This window comes from Pseudophryne corroboree, chromosome 6 (genome assembly GCF_028390025.1).
Source record: "Pseudophryne corroboree isolate aPseCor3 chromosome 6, aPseCor3.hap2, whole genome shotgun sequence".
NCBI classification, from domain to species: domain Eukaryota; kingdom Metazoa; phylum Chordata; class Amphibia; order Anura; family Myobatrachidae; genus Pseudophryne; species Pseudophryne corroboree.
This window is the reverse complement of record NC_086449.1, coordinates 437,310,714-437,332,313: the sequence shown is the minus strand read 5'-3', so window position 1 is coordinate 437,332,313 and position 21,600 is coordinate 437,310,714. Positions and strand designations below refer to the sequence as shown.

At 44.9% G+C, this 21,600-nt stretch overlaps 1 protein-coding gene and 2 long non-coding RNA genes across 5 annotated transcripts in view; 1 reads left to right on the top strand and 2 right to left on the bottom strand.

Moving 5' to 3' along the window:
• SLC2A13 (solute carrier family 2 member 13) overlaps window positions 1-21,600 on the bottom strand; it is a 440,469-nt gene that overhangs the window by 264,756 nt on the left and 154,113 nt on the right. The window lies entirely within an intron of this gene.
• LOC134935346 (uncharacterized) lies at window positions 12,731-13,417 on the bottom strand. Its single transcript, XR_010180073.1, has 3 exons — window positions 13,346-13,417; window positions 13,195-13,262; window positions 12,731-12,867 (listed from the first exon to the last, which is right to left on the bottom strand). It is a non-coding gene; the product is annotated as an uncharacterized LOC134935346 (long non-coding RNA).
• On the top strand, window positions 14,699-15,480 carry LOC134935345 (uncharacterized). The gene is made up of 3 exons (XR_010180072.1): window positions 14,699-14,770; window positions 14,854-14,921; window positions 15,249-15,480. It is a non-coding gene; the product is annotated as an uncharacterized LOC134935345 (long non-coding RNA).

The following is a 21,600-nucleotide window of genomic DNA, read 5'->3' as shown; positions in this document are numbered from 1 at the left end:
CGGTCAGAATGCCAGTCTCCTGATCCAGTTCGGATTCCAGCACTGACCTACTGACTAGTGTTGGGATTCCGACTGCCCGGATCCCGACAGCAGGCATCGTAACCGCATCCTAAATAATATATATATGTACAGCACTCTGGACTCTGGTAATCAGTTAAAGCAGGAGCCCCTTCTAGCTGACAGCTAGAAGGGGCTCCTGCTTTAACTGATTACCAGAGTCCAGAGTGCCGTACGTCCATTTACTATCATTACCTTCCAGCACAAGAAGGAAAGTAAGGGCACCGGACCAAGTTACCCCTAGCAACAGAGAGTGCCGGATCACTATACAAGTATATATATATATATATATATATATATATATATATACATATACATACATACACACACACACACACACACACACACACACACATATATATACATATATACACACTTATTTTTAGTGGCAGGGACAGCGTATCCCAGGTTTAGCAGAGCAAAAGCAGCAGGACTGCAGGGTCCACTTCAGGTGTTGCCTTAATCAGTTGTCAGCCAGAAGCTAGGTTAATTAAACTGCACCTGGTATCAGCCTTTAAGAATGTGTTTAAGGCACAGAATGGGGCTTCTGATGGTGATTAGCATCCAGAAGGGGGTCGTCAGGGACACTGATCCTGTACTGCTGTAACATGTGCTGTTTGGAGAACTGCCTAATAATCTGGGTATGGGTCGCTGGGTAGACCCAACTTAAGCCAACACTCATTAGGTCGACCACTGAAGGTCGACATTGCCAGTAGGTCGACATGTACAAGGTCAACAGGCCAAAAGTTAGACATGATGTTTCTGACCAATAGAGAATATATATATATATATATATATATATATATATATATATATATATATATATATATATATATATATATGTGTATATATATATATATATATATATATATATTTCTCTAACGTCCTAGTGGATACTGGGGACTCCGTAAGGACCATGGGGAATAGACGGGCTCCGCAGGAGACTGGGCACTCTAAGAAAGATTTAGTACTACTGGTGTGCACTGGCTCCTCCCTCTATGCCCCTCCTCCAGACCTCAGTTAGAATCTGTGCCCGGAAGGAGCTGGGTGCATTTTAGTGAGCTCTACTGAGCTTGCTAATTAGAAAGTATTCGAGTTAGGTTTTTTATTTTCAGAGAACTTCTGCTGGCAACAGAGGGGAGAGAAGCAAACCTACTAACTGCGGCTAGGTTGCGCTTCTTAGGCTACTGGACACCATTAGCTCCAGAGGGATCGAACACAGGAACTTAACCTTGGTCGTCCGTTCCCGGAGCCGCGCCGCCGTCCCCCTCGCAGAGCCAGAAGACAGAAGCCGGCGGGTTGAAGCAAGAAGACGTCAAAATCGGCGGCAGAAGACTCCTGTCTTCATATGAGGTAGCGCACAGCACTGCAGCTGTGCGCCATTGCTCCCACACTAACCCACACACTCCGGTCACTGTAGGGTGCAGGGCGCAGGGGGGGGGGGGGGGGGGGCGCCCTGGGCAGCAATTGAATACCTCCTGGCAAAAAGCAGCATATATACAGCTGGGCACTGTAATATGCATGAGCCCCCGGCATTATTTTTACACAAAATCGCGGGACAGAAGCCCGCCGCTGAGGGGGCGGGGCTTCTTCCTCAGCACTCACCAGCGCCATTTTCTCTCCACAGCTCCGCTGAGAGGAAGCTCCCCAGGCTCTCCCCTGCAGACTCACGGTAGAAAGAGGGTAAAAAGAGAGGGGGGGGCACATAAATTTAGCGCAATAATCATATATACAGCAGCTACTGGGTAAACACTAAGTTACTGTGTGATTCCTGGGTCATATAGCGCTGGGGTGTTTGCTGGCATACTCTCTCTCTGTCTCTCCAAAAGGCCTTGTGGGGGTCCTGTCCTCATATAGAGCATCCCCTGTGTGTGTGGTGTGTCGGTACGCTTGTGTCGACATGTTTGACGAGGAGGGCTGTGTGGAGGCAAAACAGGTGCAGATGAATGACGTGTCTCCGCCGACGGCGCCGACACCTGATTGGATGGATATGTGGAAGGTGTTAAATGATAATGTAAGCTCCTTGCATAAAAGGTTGGATAAAGCTGAAACCTTGGGACAGTCGGGGTCTCAGCCCATGCCTGATCCTACAGCGCAGAGGCCGTCAGGGTCTCAGAAGCGCCCACTATCCCAAATTGTTGACACAGATATCGACACGGATTCGGACTCCAGTGTCGATGGCGATGATGCAAAATTGCAGCCTAAAATGGCTAAAGCCATCCGCTACATGATTATAGCAATGAAGAATGTATTGCACATATCAGAGGTAAACCCGGTCCCTGACAAGAGGGTTTATATGTTTGGGGAGAAAAAGCAAGAGGTGACTTTTCCCCCTTCACATGAGTTAAATGAGTTATGTGAAAAAGCGTGGGATTCCCCCGATAGGAAAGTGCTGATTTCCAAAAGGTTACTTATGGCTTACCCTTTCCCGCCAACGGACAGGATGCGCTGGGAATCCTCCCCTAGGGTAGACAAAGCTCTGACACGCTTATCTAAGAAGGTGGCCCTGCCGCCACAGGATACGGCCTCCCTAAAGGATCCTGCAGATAGGAAGCAGGAAAGTATCCTGAAGTCTGTTTATACACATTCAGGTACTCTACTGAGGCCGGTAATTCCGTTGGCCTGGATGTGTAGTGCTGTAGCAGCATGGACAGATAATCTGTCTGAGGAACTGGATACCTTGGACAAGGATACTATTTTACTGACCCTGGGGCATATAAAAGACGCTGTCCTATATATGAGGGATGCCCAGAGGGATATTTGCCTACTGGGCTCTAGAATAAATGCAATTTAAATTTCTGCCAGAAGGGTCCTGTGGACTCGGCAATGGACAGGTGATGCCGACTCCAAAAAGCACATGGAGGTTTTACCTTACAAGGGTGAGGAATTGTTTGGGGACGGTCTCTCAGACCTAGTTTCCACAGCTACGGCTGAGAAGTCAAATTTTTTGCCATATATTCCCTCACAGCCTAAGAAAGCACCGTATTACCAAATGCAGTCCTCTCGATCACAAAAAAGCAAGAAAGTCAGAGGTGCATCCTTGCTTGCCAGAGGCAGGGGTAGAGGAAAGAAGCTGCACCATACAGCTAGTTCCCAGGAACAGAAGTCCTCCCCGGCTTCCACTAAATCCACCGCATGACGCTGGGGCTCCACAAGTGGAGCCAGGAGCGGTGGGGGCGCGTCTCCGAAATTTCAGCCACCAGCGGGTTCGCTCACAGGTGGATCCCTGGGCTATACAGATTGTGACTCAGGGATACAAGCTGGAATTCGAAGTGATGCCTCCTCACCGTTACCTCAAATCGGCCCTGCCAGCTTCCCCCATGGAAAGGGAGGTCGTGCTAGCGGCAGTTCACAAGTTATATTATTTTTATTATTATTATTATTATTATCCTTTATTAATATGGCGCCACAAGGGTTCCGCAGCGCCCAATTACAGAGTACATAAACAAATAATCAAACAGGAAAACAGCAACTTACAGTTGATGACAGTATAGGACAAGTACAGGGTAAATAAACATAGTTACATCAGCAGATGACACTGGAATAAGTATCAGGTGGCAGAAGACTGATGGAATTGGTGCAGTTGAAGATTATTAAAGTAAGAAAGGATAAGCACATGAGGGAAGAGGGCCCTGCTCGTGAGAGCTTACATTCTAAAGGGGAGGGGTAGACAGACAGGGGTGACACAGTTGAGGTACATAGAGAGCGTAGAACAGAGGGTTAGGATGAGATTTGGCTGGGTTTGGTGAAGAAGTGTGTCTTGAGAGCCCGTTTGAAGTTTTGTAGAGAGGTGGAGAGTCTGAGGGGGAGAGGTAGGGAATTCCATAGAAGTGGTGCAGCACGTGAAAAATCTTGGAGGTAGGAGTGGGAGGAAGTAATCCGTAGGCAGGAGAGTCGGCGTGCATTAGCAGAGCGAAGAGGACGGGTGGGAGTGTAAAGGGAGATAAGGTCAGAGATGTAGATGGGAGAGGAGTGGGTGAGGGCTTTGTAAGCGAGTGTGAGAAGCTTGAAATGGATTCTGAAAGGGAAGGGGAGCCAGTGAAGGTCTAATAAGAGAGGAGAGGTGGACGTAGTGCGTTTGGTGAGGAAGATGAGCCGGGCAGCAGCATTGAGAATAGACTGGAGTGGAGAGAGGTATTTGTCAGGAATGCCAGTCAGGAGCAGATTACAGTAGTCCAGTCTGGAGATGACCAGTGAGTGGATAAGAGTCTTAGTAGCATCCTGGGTCAGAAAGGGTCTGATCCTGGAAATATTTTTTAGATGAAAATGGCAGGTTTGTGAGAGGTGCTGAATGTGTGGTTTGAAGGAGAGGGAGGAGTCAAGGATTACTCCAAGACAGCGCACTTGGGGGCTAGAGGAGATAGTAGTGCCATCAATAGATAATGAGATTGTAGGAGGTGAGGTTATGCGGGAGGGAGGGAAGATGATCAGCTCGGTCTTAGACATGTTAAGTTTAAGAAAGCGCTGGGACATCCAGGAAGAGGTAGCAGAGAGACAGTTGGAGATACGAGTGAGGAGAGCAGGGGAGAGGTCTGGAGAGGAAAGATAGATTTGGGTGTCATCAGCGTAGAGATGATATTGGAAACCAAAAGAACTAATGAGCTTACCTAGTGAGGACGTATAGAGAGAGAAGAGGACCAAGGACAGAACCTTGGGGTACCCCTACAGTTAGTGGAAGTGAGGGGGAGGTGGAGTCATGAGAGGGGACATAGAAAGAACGGTCAGAAAGGTAGGAGGACAGCCAAGAGAGGGCAGTGTCACGTAGACCAATGGAGTGAAGAATTTGCAGTAGGAGAGGATGGTCCACAGTGTCAAAAGCAGCAGAGAGATCAAGTAGAATAAGTATAGAGTAGTGTCCCTTAGATTTAGCAGCATGGAGGTCATTGCATACTTTTGTAAGGGCAGTTTCAGTGGAGTGGAGAGGGTCAGACTGGAATGGGTCAAGCAGTGAGTGTGAGGAAAGAAAGGAAGTAAGACTGTTGTAGACAATACGCTCAAGGAGTTTGGAGGCAAAAGGGAGGAGAGAGATGGGTCGGTAGTTGGAGAGAGTGTTTGGATCAAGTGTAGGTTTTTTAAGAATAGGAGAGATGAGTGCATGCTTGAAGGCAGAGGGGACAGTGCCTGATGAGAGGGATAGATTGAGAAGGTGGGAAAGATGGGAACAAGCAGAAGGAGAGAGGTAGCGGAGGAGGCGGGAGGGAATAGGGTCAAGTGGGGAGGTGGTGAGGGGACAGGAACGAATGAGGGCCATGACTTCCTCTCCAGATGCATGGGAGAAAGATGTCAGAATTGGTGCGAGGGATGGGGAGGGTTGGTAAGGGATAGGAGACTGGTGTGATGTGATGTCCTGACGTATGGAGTCAATTTTGGATGTGAAGTAATTGGCAAAGTTAAGAGCAGAGAGTGAGGAAGGGAGACGAGGTGGAGGTGGGCAGAGGAGTGAGTTGAGAGTGGCAAAGAGGCGACGGGGGTTAGAAGACTGGGAGGAGATGAGGTTCTTGAAGTATGACTGTTTAGCAAGAGAAAGGGCAGCACTGAAGGATGAGAGCATAAGTTTGAAATGGAGGAAGTCTGCCTTAGAGCGTGATTTCCTCCAGTGTCGCTCAGCAGTACGTGAGCATTTTTGCAGATATCTGGTGCATTTGGTGTGCCAGGGTTGAGGTGTTAATTTGCGAGGGTGAATAGTGGTTGGTGAGGCAACAGAGTCAAGAGCAGAAGTAAGGGATGCATTGTATGTGGAAGTGGCTTGTTCAGGGCATGAGAGAGAGAGAATAGGAGAGAGAAGTGAGTCAAACAGGGAGGAAAGGAATGTGGTGTCAATAGCTTCAATGTTACGCTTAGTGATGGTAGCCTTAGGAGGTAGAGATGGGGAAGTCGAGAGAGATAGGTTAAAGGAGAGCAGGTGGTGGTCAGAGAGGGGAAATGGGGAGTTGGAAAAATCAGAAATATCACAGCGGTGAGTGAGGACCAGATCCAGTGAGCTCCCATTCACATGGGAGGGTGAGGAGGTCCACTGGGAGAGGGGTGGTCTTCTGTTTGCCGGCGGTCGGGCTCCCGGCGCTCAGTATACCGGCGCCGGGAGCCCGACAGCCGGCATACCGACAATTATTTTCCCTCGTGGGGGTCCACGACCCCCATAGAGGGAGAATAAAATAGTGTGGCGCGCGTAGCGCGCCACCGTGCCCGTAGCGTGGCGAGCGCAGCGAGCCCGCAAGGGGCTCATTTGCGCTCGCCAAGCTGTCGGTAAGCCGGCGGTCGGGCTCCCGGCGCCGGGATGCTGGTCGCCGGGAGCCCGACCGCCGGCCAGCCGTAGTGAACCCCTGGGAGAGACCAAGTGAAGAGGTGAGGTTAAGGAGTTTAGAGGCAGGGGATTGTGTGGGGATGTCAATAGGGATGTTGAAATCGCCTAGGATAATGGAGGGAATGTCAGAAGAGAGGAAGTGAGGAAGCCAGGAAGCAAAGTTGTCGATGAATTTGAAAGCAGTGCCAGGGGGGCGGTAAATAACAGCTACTCTAAGATGGACTGGTTGGAAGAGGCGTATGGCATGGACCTCAAATGTTGAGAATGTAAGGGATGGTTCTGGTGGTATGAGTTGGTAGGAGTAACTAGAAGGTAAAAGGACCCCAACACCACTCCCATGGCGACCCCCAGGTCGGGGTGTGTGTGAGAATGTGAGGCCCCCAGCAGAGAGAGCAGCAGGAGTAGTGTCAGAGGGCGTAATCCAAGTTTCAGTAATGGCTAGTAGGAGTAGAGAGTTGGAAATGAAAAGGTCATGAGTGGGGACCAGTTTGTTACAAACAGATCTGGCATTGCAGAGGGCACAGGATAGGGGGTATGAGTTTGTGGGAGAGATGTGAATGAGATTATAAGGATTGCTGTAGCTATGAGGTGAGATTAACTTTGAGGGCAGGGATGATAAGAGAGTAGTGATGGTACGGGTGCCTGAGCTAGGAGGGGAAACTGCAGGAGGTGGGCAGGGAGGGGGGTCAGTGTGATGTGGATGGGGATATGGGGAGGTGACAGGGAAGGGAGAGAGGGAGCAGGGCTGAGTTGTGGGGTAGCAGGACCATGGGGCAGAGGTAAATGAATGTGGGGTAACAGGAAAGGAGGGGGAAGGAAACAGAGGGATGGAGGGGAGACAGAGGAGGAGGTGTAGGAGACTAAGGGGGGGGGGAAGGATAAAGATGCATTATTAGGTAGACACTGAGTGATGTGGGGAGTATAAGAAAGCCTTGACATAGTGTTAAGTAGGTAAATAGGTTGAGGGAAAGTGGAAGTAGGAGTGGAGACTAAGAGAATCACGAGCAGAAGAATTGCAGAAATGCAGGTGAGAAAAGCAGTGTAGTTTCAATGGGTGCAGAAATGTATTTGGGCTGTAAGAAATGAAAGGATTGTGAGAGGGTTAAGAAGCAATGGTAATTCTGTTAGATTTTTCAAGTGTTTATAGATGAGAAGACGAACTCACAATTGTCCCAAAGAAGATCTTTGTAATCCTGATTTTGAATGGTAACCAGATCTTACTAATGTTCTTTTCTGCAAGTGGGTTGCATAGTGTTCACAGAGTGAAAGTTGGAGGGTGTTAAATTCGCATATGCAGTTGATATTGATAAGTAGTTCATCTGTTGTTGTTTGAGGTTTTCTTTCAGTTTTTCGTCCAGTTTAAGTCCAGGCTAAGTCCAGGCTTTGATATTAAAATTATATATCTGCTCCCTTTGAGCCTCCTCCCTTAGAGTCCTATACCCTGGATCAATCAGCCAGGCTTAATCAGCCAAGTATACTCTAATATGAACTAACATTAACATGTGTAAGGTATAGGTTCACTGATTAAAACCCCACCCATTGCCCAACACCCACTGGTGGGCAATAAAGCTAAAACAAACAAATAATGATATGGGAGGAGGACATCCCAAATTCCCCAAATATCTAACAATTAAACAGGCTAAATTCTGCACAAAACAATAACTCCAGATTCCTAAGCAAACAGACACTGTATAGTATCCTAGATCACTGTGCAACTGCTGAGAGTCGTAGTAATTATTTTGATTACCTAAGTAAACAGACACATATCTCCAGCAGGTGGTGGTCAAGGTTCCCCTCCTTCAACAGGGAAGGGGATACTATTCCACAATGTTTGTGCTACCGAAACCAGACGGTTCGGTCAGACCCATATTGAATTTAAAGTCCCTGAACATTTATCTGAAAAGATTCAAGTTCAAGATGGAATCGCTCAGAGCGGTCATTGCAAGCCTGGAAGAGGGGGATTTTATGGTGTCTCTGGACATCAAGGATGCTTACTTGCATGTCCCCATTTATCCACCTCATCAGGAGTACCTCAGATTTGTGGTACAGGACTGTCATTACCAATTCCAGACGTTGCCGTTTGGGCTCTCCACGGCACCGAGAATATTTACCAAGGTAATGGCGGAAATGATGGTGCTCCTGAGAAAGCAAGGAGTCACAATTATCCCATACTTGGACGATCTCCTCATAAAGGCGAGGTCCAGAGAGCAGTTGCTGGTCAGCGTAGCACACTCTCAGGAAGTGTTGCAACAGCACGGCTGGATTCTGAATATCCCAAAGTCGCAGCTGATTCCTACGACGCGTCTGCCCTTTCTGGGCATGATTCTGGACACAGACCAGAAGAAGGTGTTTCTCCCGGCGGAGAAGGCTCAGGAGCTCGTGACTCTAGTCAGAGACCTCTTAAAAACCGAAACAGGTGTCGGTGCATCACTGCACGCGAGTCCTGGGAAAGATGGTGGCATCGTACGAAGCCACTCCCTTTGGCAGGTTCCATGCGAGGATCTTTTAGTGGGATCTGTTGGACAAGTGGTCCGGATCGCATCTTCAGATGCATCGGCTGATCACCCTGTCCCCCAGGGCCAGGGTGTCTCTTCTGTGGTGGCTGCAGAGTGCTCACCTTCTCGAGGGCCGCAGGTTCGGCATACAGTACTGGGTCCTGGTGACCACGGATGCAAGCCTCCGAGGATGGGGGGCAGTCACTCAGGGAAGAAACTTCCAAGGGCTGTGGACAAGTCAGGAGGCTTGTCTGCACATCAATATCCTGGAACTAAGGGCCATATACAACGCCCTGAGTCAAGCGGAGCCTCTGCTTCGCAACCAACCGGTGCTGATTCAGTCAGACAACATCACCGCAGTGGCTCATGTAAACCGCCAGGGCGGCACAAGAAGCAGGGTGGCGATGGCGGAAGCCGCCAGGATTCTTCGTTGGGCTGAGAATCACGTGAAAGCACTGTCAGCAGTGTTCATTCCGGGAGTGGACAACTGGGAAGCAGACTTCCTCAGCAGGCACGACCTCCACCCGGGAGAGTGGGGACTTCATCAAGAAGTCTTCACGCAGATTGCAAATCGATGGGAACTGCCACAGGTGGACATGATGGCGTCCCGCCTCAACAAAAAGCTAAAAAGGTATTGCGCCAGGTCAAGGGACCCTCAGGCGATAGCTGTGGATGCACTAGTGACACCGTGGGTGTTCCAGTCGGTCTATGTATTTCCTCCTCTTCCTCTCATACCCAAGGTGCTGAGAATCGTAAGGAAAAGAGGAGTGAGAACAATACTCATTGTTCCTGATTGGCCAAGAAGGACTTGGTACCCGGAACTGCAAGAAATGCTCACAGAGGACCCATGGCCTCTGCCTCTCAGACAGGACCTGTTGTAACAGGGGCCCTGTCTGTTCCAAGACTTACCGCGGCTGCGTTTGACGGCATGGCGGTTGAACGCCGGATCCTAGCGGAAAAAGGCATTCCGGATGAAGTTATTCCTACGCTAATAAAGGCTAGGAAGGACGTGACAGCAAAACACCATCACCGTATATGGCGAAAATATGTTGCCTGGTGTGAGGCCAGGAAGGCTCCTACAGAGGAATTTCAGCTGGGCCGGTTCCTGCACTTCCTACAGTCTGGAGTGACTATGGGCTTGAAGTTGGGGTCCATAAAGGTCCAGATTTCAGCCCTATCCATTTTCTTTCAAAAAGAACTGGCTTCTCTTCCTGAGGTTCAGACGTTTGTTAAGGGAGTGTTGCATATTCAGCCCCCTTTTGTGCCACCAGTGGCACCTTGGGATCTCAACGTGGTGTTGGGTTCCTGAAATCCCACTGGTTTGAGCCACTTAAGACCGTGGAGCTAAAGTATCTCACGTGGAAGGTGGTCATGCTATTGGCCTTAGCTTCGGCTAGGCGTGTGTCAGAATTGGCGGCTTTGTCATGTAAAAGCCCCTATCTGGTTTTCCATGTGGACAGGGCAGAATTGCGGACTCGTCCACAATTTCTGCCGAAGGTGGTGTCATCTTTTCATTTGAACCAACCTATTGTGGTGCCCACGGCTACTCGTGACTTGGAGGATTCCAAGTTGCTGGATGTAGTCAGGGCTTTGAAGATTTATGTGGCCAGAACGGCTGGAGTCAGGAAAACTGACTCGCTGTTTATCCTGTATGCATCCAACAAGCTGGGTGCTCCTGCTTCAAAGCAAACTATTGCTCGCTGGATCTGTAACACGATTCAGCAGGCTCATTCTGCGGCTGGATTGCCGCATCCAAAATCGATAAAAGCCCATTCCACAAAGAAAGTGGGCTCTTCTTGGGCGGCTGCCCGAGGGGTCTCGGCATTACAGCTTTGCCGAGCAGCTACTTGGTCGGGTTCAAACACCTTTGCAAAATTCTACAAGTTTGATACCCTGGCTGTGGAGGACCTTGTGTTTACCCATTCGGTGCTGCAGAGTCATCCGCACTCTCCCGCCCGTTTGGGAGCTTTGGTATAATCCCCATGGTCCTTACGGAGTTCCCAGCATCCACTAGGACGTTAGAGAAAATAAGATTTTACTCACCGGTAAATCTATTTCTCGTAGTCCGTAGTGGATGCTGGGCGCCCGTCCCAAGTGCGGACTTTCTGCAATACGTGTATATAGTTATTGCTTAATAAAGGGTTATGTTATGTTGGCATCCGTGGTTGATGCTTTGTTGTGTTTCATACTGTTAACTGGGTATGTTATCACAAGTTATACGGTGTGATTGGTGTGGCTGGTATGAGTCTTACCCTGGATTCCAAAATCCTTTCCTTGTAATGTCAGCTCTTCCGGGCACAGTTTCCTTAACTGAAGTCTGGAGGAGGGGCATAGAGGGAGGAGCCAGTGCACACCAGTAGTACTAAATCTTTCTTAGAGTGCCCAGTCTCCTGCAGAACCCGTCTATTCCCCATGGTCCTTACGGAGTCCCCAGCATCCACTACGGACTACGAGAAATAGATTTACCGGTGAGTAAAATCTTATTATATATATATATATATACACATACATATACATACAGACAAATGCCCGGCACTCCACCTTGTCAGAAACATCAACCTAGGTGCCCTCCAAAAAGCAATGCATAGATAGTTGGAATAGGCGGCACTCGTAAGAATTTTCAAAACAGAAGATAATCAGACCCAGCAGTCAGTGTGACTACACTGACTGCTGGGTCTGATTATCTTCTGTTTTGAAAATTCCTACGAGTGCCGCCTATTCCATCTATATATATATATATATATATATATATACACACACATATATATATATACACACACACACATATATACACACACATATATATATATATTACACACTCATATATATATATACACATATATACATACATACACACACACACATTATATATTTATTTATTTACACACACACACACACACACACACACACACACACACACACACACACACACACACTGAAAAAAAAAAAAAAGAGTTCTGAGCAATAGAACCCCCCCCCGGGGGAAAAAAAATGCACATTATTCATTATTGAAAGCGGTTTTAATCATACACCCTTTCCACTCTGTAAATATGTAAATGTATATCCCTATATGGACAGGAGATAGAAGCAAAGCTTTGGCTGGTGTGGGCCTGTACGGTAAAGCTCAACCTATGCAAGTAAAATTTTTAGGAAAACCGCATTTGTATGAAGTATATTCTAAGCTTAATTAACACTTTTAAACAATTACAGGATATGTATGTATATATGTCATTATTTATTTGTGCCTCGAACTCTTGTTGCAAACAATTCTCGCTTTATTCTATTACAATAACAAATTCACATTATAAGCACAATGGATGAAACTAACTACACAAACAAGTGTAATTATACACAGAGCATGTGACAAATGCAAATTAACTATATATTTGGAAATGGACCTTGGACTTACTGATGGACTCAATTGTGCAATACAATTCTCTTAATAGCAAATTGTGCCTTTTACAACACGTAACAGCCTTAACTAAAATGAAAAAAAAAAAAAAACAGGAAACAAATTAGCTTTTATTCAAACGTTTAAACAATAGTTTGCTCTGCTTTCCCGTCTCTAATGTTTCATTGAGTCATAAAACCACTGAACTTAAACACAAAAGAGGATGTTATTTGCAAACTGCTGACCAGCTTAAATAAACAGCAGTGCTAAAGGCCTCATAACTAGGACATGCACATTACTGTAGTATTTCAGCTACCGATATCGATTTATTTATATATATATATATATATATATATATATATATATACACACACACACACACACACACACACACACACACATATATACATATTTTTTTATACATTATATTATATATATATATATATATATATCGAAGTCCACATACGTGGCGGGCGCACTCTCACTAGTACAACGCTTCTTCAATGATAATTTTCTTTATTGTAGCCTCAGACAATCGACGTTTCGATCCTTCCACAGGATCTTTTTCAAGAAAGGCAATACGATATCATTTGTTCTCAGTTTATACAATCATTAGAAAATGCCTATAAAGATACAAAATGAGAAAAAACTCAGCCTCCCAGGCCCCATATGCGATGGCAGAAAATCTCTATAGACTGGGAATCAATGCCCCATTCATATAGTGACTATATTATTTTAAAAAAGAATGTGCTTAGTGTCAGATAGTATTTTAAAGTATTACACACCGCCGACACAGGTGCCACTCATCACCCAGAATAGAAGGAAGAAAAAAAGAAGAAAAAGAAAAAGACACCCTATTCCTTTAAATGCATAATGTGCCTAATTTTACCAATGCACCCTCAGGTGTGGGGGGTATATACCATGAGAAAGGTCTAAGCCTCATCACTTACTCATGAGCTCAGCAACAGCCGTGTGAATATCCAGCAGGCTATCAACAACATACATGATCCCATAGCAACTGGGAACAACAAGAAACTGTTAGACCTCCCATTAGTGTTCTATTATCATAAATAAACATTAGCTCTCTGGACAGGTTTTTACCTATTGAGATCACAAACCCAGTATGCCGTATCCTGGGGTCTCAGTAGTTCCTATGTACCAATTAGTCCAGCCTGTTCAGAATGATATATATCAATGCAATGCTCACTATATACAGCAAGTGATAAGGCACAAATGGCTCAGAAAAAAGGGTGCTTACCAGGAGTCACTATCAGCCATGTGTTCCCAGGAGACATGCTGTGGACTTCCATGACCCGGATGTTTATATACTCCCAAACCGGAAGTGGATCCGCAGGGACTGAAAAGACGCCTCCCACAAAAGGGCACTTTTCAGGTGTAATAATGGATGTAATTCAATATACACTGGCTCCCATGTCAGGCCGTTCATATGCAACTTGTACTAGCTCGCATGGTGCTACAGACGCTGGAACTGGGATGTGAAACTTATTCGCCGCGTCTTGCGTTCCAACTCCCGGAAGTGGTGCGTTCCACATACCGGAAGTGAACGCGCGTCATATCACAGACTGACGCTGCGGCTGCAGTGGCTCACATATTCACTGATCAACGGAGGGAGAGAAGTAAAGGCTGATCTATGTCACCTGAATTCTCTGTATTAACCCCACATATTCTGTTCTAACCTCCAAATCAGACAAAATTGGCATTTCCCAGATGTGTCTCAGCAGTCAGGGCTTAAAGCCTGCTGATTAGATGTTCAAAGGGTGACATACGTGTCTCTAATGTGTAACGGCTGGGTGTATATGCCGTTACACATTAGAGACACGTATGTCACCCTTTGAACATCTAATCAGCAGGCTTTAAGCCCTGACTGCTGAGACACATCTGGGAAATGCCAATTTTGTCTGATTTGGAGGTTAGAACAGAATATGTGGGGTTAATACAGAGAATTCAGGTGACATAGATCAGCCTTTACTTCTCTCCCTCCGTTGATCAGTGAATATGTGAGCCACTGCAGCCGCAGCGTCAGTCTGTGATATGACGCGCGTTCACTTCCGGTATGTGGAACGCACCACTTCCGGGAGTTGGAACGCAAGACGCGGCGAATAAGTTTCACATCCCAGTTCCAGCGTCTGTAGCACCATGCGAGCTAGTACAAGTTGCATATGAACGGCCTGACATGGGAGCCAGTGTATATTGAATTACATCCATTATTACACCTGAAAAGTGCCCTTTTGTGGGAGGCGTCTTTTCAGTCCCTGCGGATCCACTTCCGGTTTGGGAGTATATAAACATCCGGGTCATGGAAGTCCACAGCATGTCTCCTGGGAACACATGGCTGATAGTGACTCCTGGTAAGCACCCTTTTTTCTGAGCCATTTGTGCCTTATCACTTGCTGTATATAGTGAGCATTGCATTGATATATATCATTCTGAACAGGCTGGACTAATTGGTACATAGGAACTACTGAGACCCCAGGATACGGCATACTGGGTTTGTGATCTCAATAGGTAAAAACCTGTCCAGAGAGCTAATGTTTATTTATGATAATAGAACACTAATGGGAGGTCTAACAGTTTCTTGTTGTTCCCAGTTGCTATGGGATCATGTATGTTGTTGATAGCCTGCTGGATATTCACACGGCTGTTGCTGAGCTCATGAGTAAGTGATGAGGCTTAGACCTTTCTCATGGTATATACCCCCCACACCTGAGGGTGCATTGGTAAAATTAGGCACATTATGCATTTAAAGGAATAGGGTGTCTTTTTCTTTTTCTTCTTTTTTTCTTCCTTCTATTCTGGGTGATGAGTGGCACCTGTGTCGGCGGTGTGTAATACTTTAAAATACTATCTGACACTAAGCACATTCTTTTTTAAAATAATATAGTCACTATATGAATGGGGCATTGATTCCCAGTCTATAGAGATTTTCTGCCATCGCATATGGGGCCTGGGAGGCTGAGTTTTTTCTCATTTTGTATCTTTATAGGCATTTTCTAATGATTGTATAAACTGAGAACAAATGATATCGTATTGCCTTTCTTGAAAAAGATCCTGTGGAAGGATCGAAACGTCGATTGTCTGAGGCTACAATAAAGAAAATTATCATTGAAGAAGCGTTGTACTAGTGAGAGTGCGCCCGCCACGTATGTGGACTTCGATATATTCAGCGGACTTTGTTCTGTTGGGATAGCACCCACCCTTGAATAACTGATGCGAGTACAGGACCCTTTTGTTATATTATATATATATATATATACACATGCACATACACACACACATCCCCTTCACGCACATCCCCTTGATGAAATCCGCACAAAGGACGAAACGCGTTGGAACTCTTTCTGTATCAAGGAATGCCACCTTGGACAGATAAGCCTTTATACTGTATTTGTGACCTCTTGTACGTGTGCTACCTTCCATTACCTGCTATTTGTTATTTATTTGTTTTTAAGTATGTATTTATTGAGATTAAAACTGTGTTTTTGAAAAAAGGAAAAACCTTGTTGGTTGGGATTGCTATCTCTAGATTTTACACAGTATCTGTCGCTTTTAAACAAATATGCAGAGTTAAGATGTTACACACGATGGTCTCTATATTTTCTCTTTACTTTTATATACATTTTGATCATATGCTGGTCTTATGACTGAAGACCCTAAATAAGAAGCTAAGTCCACTCCCAAAATATTTGCTCACCTGAGCACATTTTACATGAGTAGGCGCTTTAGTATAATATATATATATATATATATATATATATATATATATATATATATATATATATATATATATATATATATACACATATGCACACATATATATATATATATATATATATATATAAACGTAAGGATTAATATTGCACCACATGTATGATAAACAGATACGTTGTTTAAAGAGCTAGTCACTATGACACTCCCCTATGCTACTAGCGGGGCGTCTGCTATTACCCTCAAAGAATATAGGGGTGGTAAAACCCTAAAGACAATGTAGGAATAGGAGGGGATGAGGGTTAGTAGCGACCTCGGTGTCAGTAAAGGTAAAAACTGGCAGTAGGTTTATAAATGTTAAAAGGCTATTTATTCACAGAAAATTTAAAACATAAAAGAGATACATAAAAAATATGGGACAATTTAAAACACAACTGAACTAAAAGTACCAAATAAAAGAGTATATAAAATTATCCTTATCTTAGAGAGAGGTAGGTACAGGTCAACCAACGCGTTTTGTCTGATGAGACTTCTTCACAGGGAAGAAGTCTCATCAGACGAAACGCGTTGGTTGACCTGTACCTACCTCTCTCTAAGATAAGGATCATTTTATACACTCTTTTATTTGGTACTTTTAGTTCAGTTGTATTTTAAATTGTCCCATATTTTTTTATGTATCTCTTTTAGATAAGGATCATTTTATACACTCTTTTATTTGGTACTTTTAGTGCAGTTGTATTTTAAATTGTCCCATATTTTTTATGTATCTCTTTTATGTTTGAAATTTTATGTGAATAAATAGCCTTTTAACATTTATAAACCTACTGCCAGTTTTTCCCTTTACTGACACCGAGGTCGCTACTAACCCTCATCCCCTCCTATTCATATACATATATACACACACACACACACATATATACATATACATGCACAATATATATATATATTTACATATATATATACACATATATATACACACACACATACATACATACATACATACATACATACATACATACATACATACACACACACACACACACACACTGTAAGATCACCTTGACCAGTACATACCTCAGGTGCTTAAGGTTTGTAACACACGGTGTGATTTTTTTGCACTATATCGCACTGCGTGTATGCACGATACGCGCTCACGCGGGTCGGATCAGATGTGCTATATTGAATGAACATGCAGCTCAGTTTTGTCTAGATAGTACACGATCTAGTGCATATTGTACCATGTGTATGATTTGCTTCCTCACAATAAATTGAGAAGCCATATCGTATGCTAAATCCTATTGGGCTAAATCTTATGCTATATCTGACCATGTGTATGCACTATTTCGTTTGGTCAGGAGCTCAGGGAAATAGTGTAAGATATCTTAACTTAGCCAAAATCTTACCGTGTGTACCCAGCTTTACCAGCCTTTTGCACAGCTACAACAGTGTCTCTGAATAAATAGCCATGTCAAAATATTCTGTAACATTAATGAGCTATTGATGCATTAAGAAGTTGAGGTACTGTTGCATTTGTGAACACTGTCACTTCAAATATTAGGTTCACTCAGGTACATGAATCAGTAACAAAATAAATCCTACTCCAATGCCACACACTTAAAAATGCTGACTTTCTGTTACAGTATCACATAAAGGTAAAATGTACATGGCGCTGATACTACATGGCATATTTCCAGATCTCTTTTTTCCCATACCCATACTCATTTGCTTTTTTGCCTTCATTTATTTATATATTAATTAGTATTAATTCCAATTTATAAAGATGATTTTTTTAAACTAAATTAATTACCAACAGGAGAGACTGAGGGCCTGATTCAGAGATGGACGCAGTTAGCACTGCGCTAAAATATGCAAAAGCAGCAGGAGGCGTCTTGAGTTAAAAAAAAAAAAAAACCCACTGCCGGCTTCTGTGATCCACGCCTGTGTCCAAGTTTTACATTGGACAGTCATTGATGTCAAAGCAGCTGTTGTGACTGTTGGGGGAGATTTATCAAACTTGGCTCAAGTTCAGAATATGGGATACCCTGGGGCAGCATAACTAAACTTCCTCAGAGCACTATCCACATGGACATTTATTGGGAATAGTAACCTGTGGCGAGTAAAGTGGAGCAGACTGAGCCACATGCCTGAAGCATGGCGAGCAAAGCTAGCACACAAGGGTACACATTTTAATGTTCTGAACAAGTTTAATGATGTTCTGAGGCAGTGTAGTTATACTAACCCAGGGAGTCCCATGTGGTGAACTTGTATCATCAAACTTTCTATAGTCGCCAAGTTGAGGTGTTGACCACAGCAACAGATTCTCGCTATAATTTATCTAGTACATTCTATAAAAAGACAGCCACAATCTGATTACTATGTGCAGGAACTCCACCTGTCCCCTTTAGAAGGATTGATAAATAGACGTTATGGTAAGAACTTACCGTTGATAACGTGATTTCTCTTATGTGCACAGGTATCCACAGGATAACATTGGGATATGGTTGAGCGACAGCGGAAATGGCACCAACACGGTCACGAGCTTTCTGGCCTCCCAGGATGCATCGGGACTTCACCATATAGTCCCACCCACTGACTCAGTCAAATCAGTTCTTTCCACAGCAATTTAGGCAGGAGCATCAGGTAGAAACCTATTTAGGCGATAAGAACACACATGCACACCCTTCCATACAAGAGGGAAGAGGTTTAGTGATTGTCAAGATCATCAAATCAGGTGCGTCAGGATGGGATCCCTGTGGATACCTGTGGACATAAGAGAAATCACGTTATCAACGGTAAGTTCTTACCATAACGTCTATTTCTCTGGCTGGGTCCACAGGATAACATTGGGATTCCCAAAGCCAATTTTAGTGGTGGGGACGCTCCTGATTACACAGGAGGACCTTTCGCCCGAAGTCTGCGTCATGAGAGGCAAAAGTATCCAAGGCATAATGTCTAATGAATGTGTTTATGGAAGACCATGTGGCTGCCTTACATATCTGTTCTGCTGAAGCACCCTGTTGTGCTGCCCATGAAGGACCTACCTTACGTGTAGAGTGTGCAGAGACATTAGCCGGAGTAGGGAGATCTGCATGAGAATAAGCTTCTGATATTACCATTCGGAGCCATCTCGCCAGCGTTTGTTTACTAGCAGGCCATCCTCTTCTATGAAATCCGTAGAGGATAAAGAGAGAATCTGTTTTCCTGATGGCACTAGTACGATCTATGTAGATTCTTAAAGCTCGGACTACGTCCAGCGACGCTTCTCCCGCAGAAAGTCCCGATACCTGAAAAGCTGGGACTACAATCTCTTCATTCAGGTGAAACTTTGAAACCACCTTTGGAAGATAACCAGATCTAGTGCTGAGAACTGTTCTGTCTGGAAAAAAACTTAGGAAAGGAGACTTACACGATAACGCTCCTAAATCTGACACTCTTCTGGCTGACGCCATTGCCAGTAGAAAAAGTACTTTTGCCGTTAACCATTTAAGATCTGCTCTCTTAAGCGGTTCAAACGGAGGACCCTGGAGGAATTTCAGAACTAAATTCAAATCCCAGGGAGTTGCAGGAGGAACAAATGGAGGTAGAATATGTACAACTCCCTGAAAGAAAGTACGCACATCCTGTAAATCAGCAATCTTTCGCTGAAACCATACAGTTAATGCTGATACTTGAACTCTCAAGGAAACAACTTTCAAACCTTTATCCAATCCTGCTTGAAGGAAATCCAAAATCCTGGATACTTTAAAAGATCTTGGATTCAAACTTTTTCCAGTACACCAATGAATATAGGCTTGCCATATTCTATGATACACACGAGCTGAAGAAGGCTTTCTTGCTCTAAGCATAGTTTGGATTACTTGTTTTGAAAATCTTCTAGCTTCTAAGATAGAGGTTTCAATAGCCACACCGTCAAAGACAGACGATCCAGATGACTGTGGCAACAAGGACCCTGCATTAGCAGATCTGGACGTTGAGGGAGCAGTATCGGTGCTTCCACAGACATTCTCAGTAGATCTGTGTACCAATGCCTCCTTGGCCAAGCTGGAGCTATTAGAATTATTGCTCCCTTTGCTTGCTTTATTTTTCTCACTACTCTGGGTAACAGAGATATTGGAGGGAACAGATATGCCAAATGAAATTTCCATTCTACTGACAGCGCGTCTACAAGGACCGCTCCGGGATCCTTTGTTCTCGATCCGTACCTCGGAACCTTGTTGTTTAGACGAGACGCCATGAGATCTATCTCTGGTAGAGCCCATCTGTTCACTAGTGTCTGAAACACTTCTGGGTGTAATGCCCATTCGGTTCCTGAATGGTGTGTCGACTGAGAAAATCCGCTTCCCAGTTCAGTACACCTGGGACAAACACTGCTGACAATGCTGGGAGATGGAGTTCTGCCCATCTTAGAATGGGAGTTAACTCCTCCATCAGTCACTTGCTGTGAGTTCCTCCTTGATGATTGAGGTACGCTACTGCTGTCGCATTGTTCGAGCGAATCTGGACCGGTCTTCCTTGTAGACTGTTCTTTGCCTGAAGTAGAGACATGTAAATGGCCCTTATTTCCAACAGATTTATTGGCAGGCGACTTTCCCTTGCGGTCCATTTTCCCTGGAACCAAAGACTTCCAAGTACCGCACCCCAGCCTTGCAGACTGGCATCTGTTGTCAGGACTTGCCATTCTTTTATCCAAAAGGGTCTCCCCTTGTTTAAATGGTCTGTCTGTAGAGACCTTTTTACGTTTACTGGGAACTTTATCATCTGCTTTTTTATCGTCTGATGATTTCCGTTCCATTTGGTCAGAATAAAGGTCTGGAGTGGAATTGCGCATATTCCACCATGTCGAAGGTTGATATCATCAAACCCAACAGTCGCATTGCTGCATGGACTGACATTGTCTGGGCGTGCAACGCTTCCTGAGCCATGACCTGCGCCTTGACTATCTTTTTCTCTGGTAAGAGAACTTTCTGTAGGTCTGAATCCAATATGGCCCCCAAGTGAACCATCCGCTGTGACGGATTCAGAGACGACTTTTCCCAATTTATGAGCCACCCGTGTCTCTGTAAACAAACTATTGTCTGTTGAAGATGGCTCAAAAGTAAATCCTGCGAATGTGCTAGGATTAAAAGGTCGTCGAGATATGGGAATATTCTTATCCCCTGTTTGCGCAGACAAGCTGCCATAACCACCTTAATTTTGCTAAACACCCTGGGTGCTGTTGCTAGCCCGAAGGGCAAAGCTTGGAACTGAAAATGTTCCTGGAGGATGGCAAACCTAAGGTAACACTGATGTGACAGTGCTATAGGCACATGTAGGTAAGCATCCTGTACATCCAGAGATACCATGTAATCTCCCGGCTCCATAGCCAACATTATGGAGCGTAACGTCTCCATGTGGAACCTTGGGATCCAAATGTATTTGTTCAACATTTTCAGATTGAGAATTGGTCGAAATGACCCATTTGGCTTCTGGATCAGAAATAGATTGGAGTAAAACCCCTGCCCCCTCTGTGATGGTGGTACTGGGACAATCACACCTGACTGCAGTCATTTTTGGACTGCTTCTTGCAGGGCATTGGCCTTCAACTCTATACGAGACGGGCTGGTGCAAAAAAATCTTTGAGGAGGCTGTCT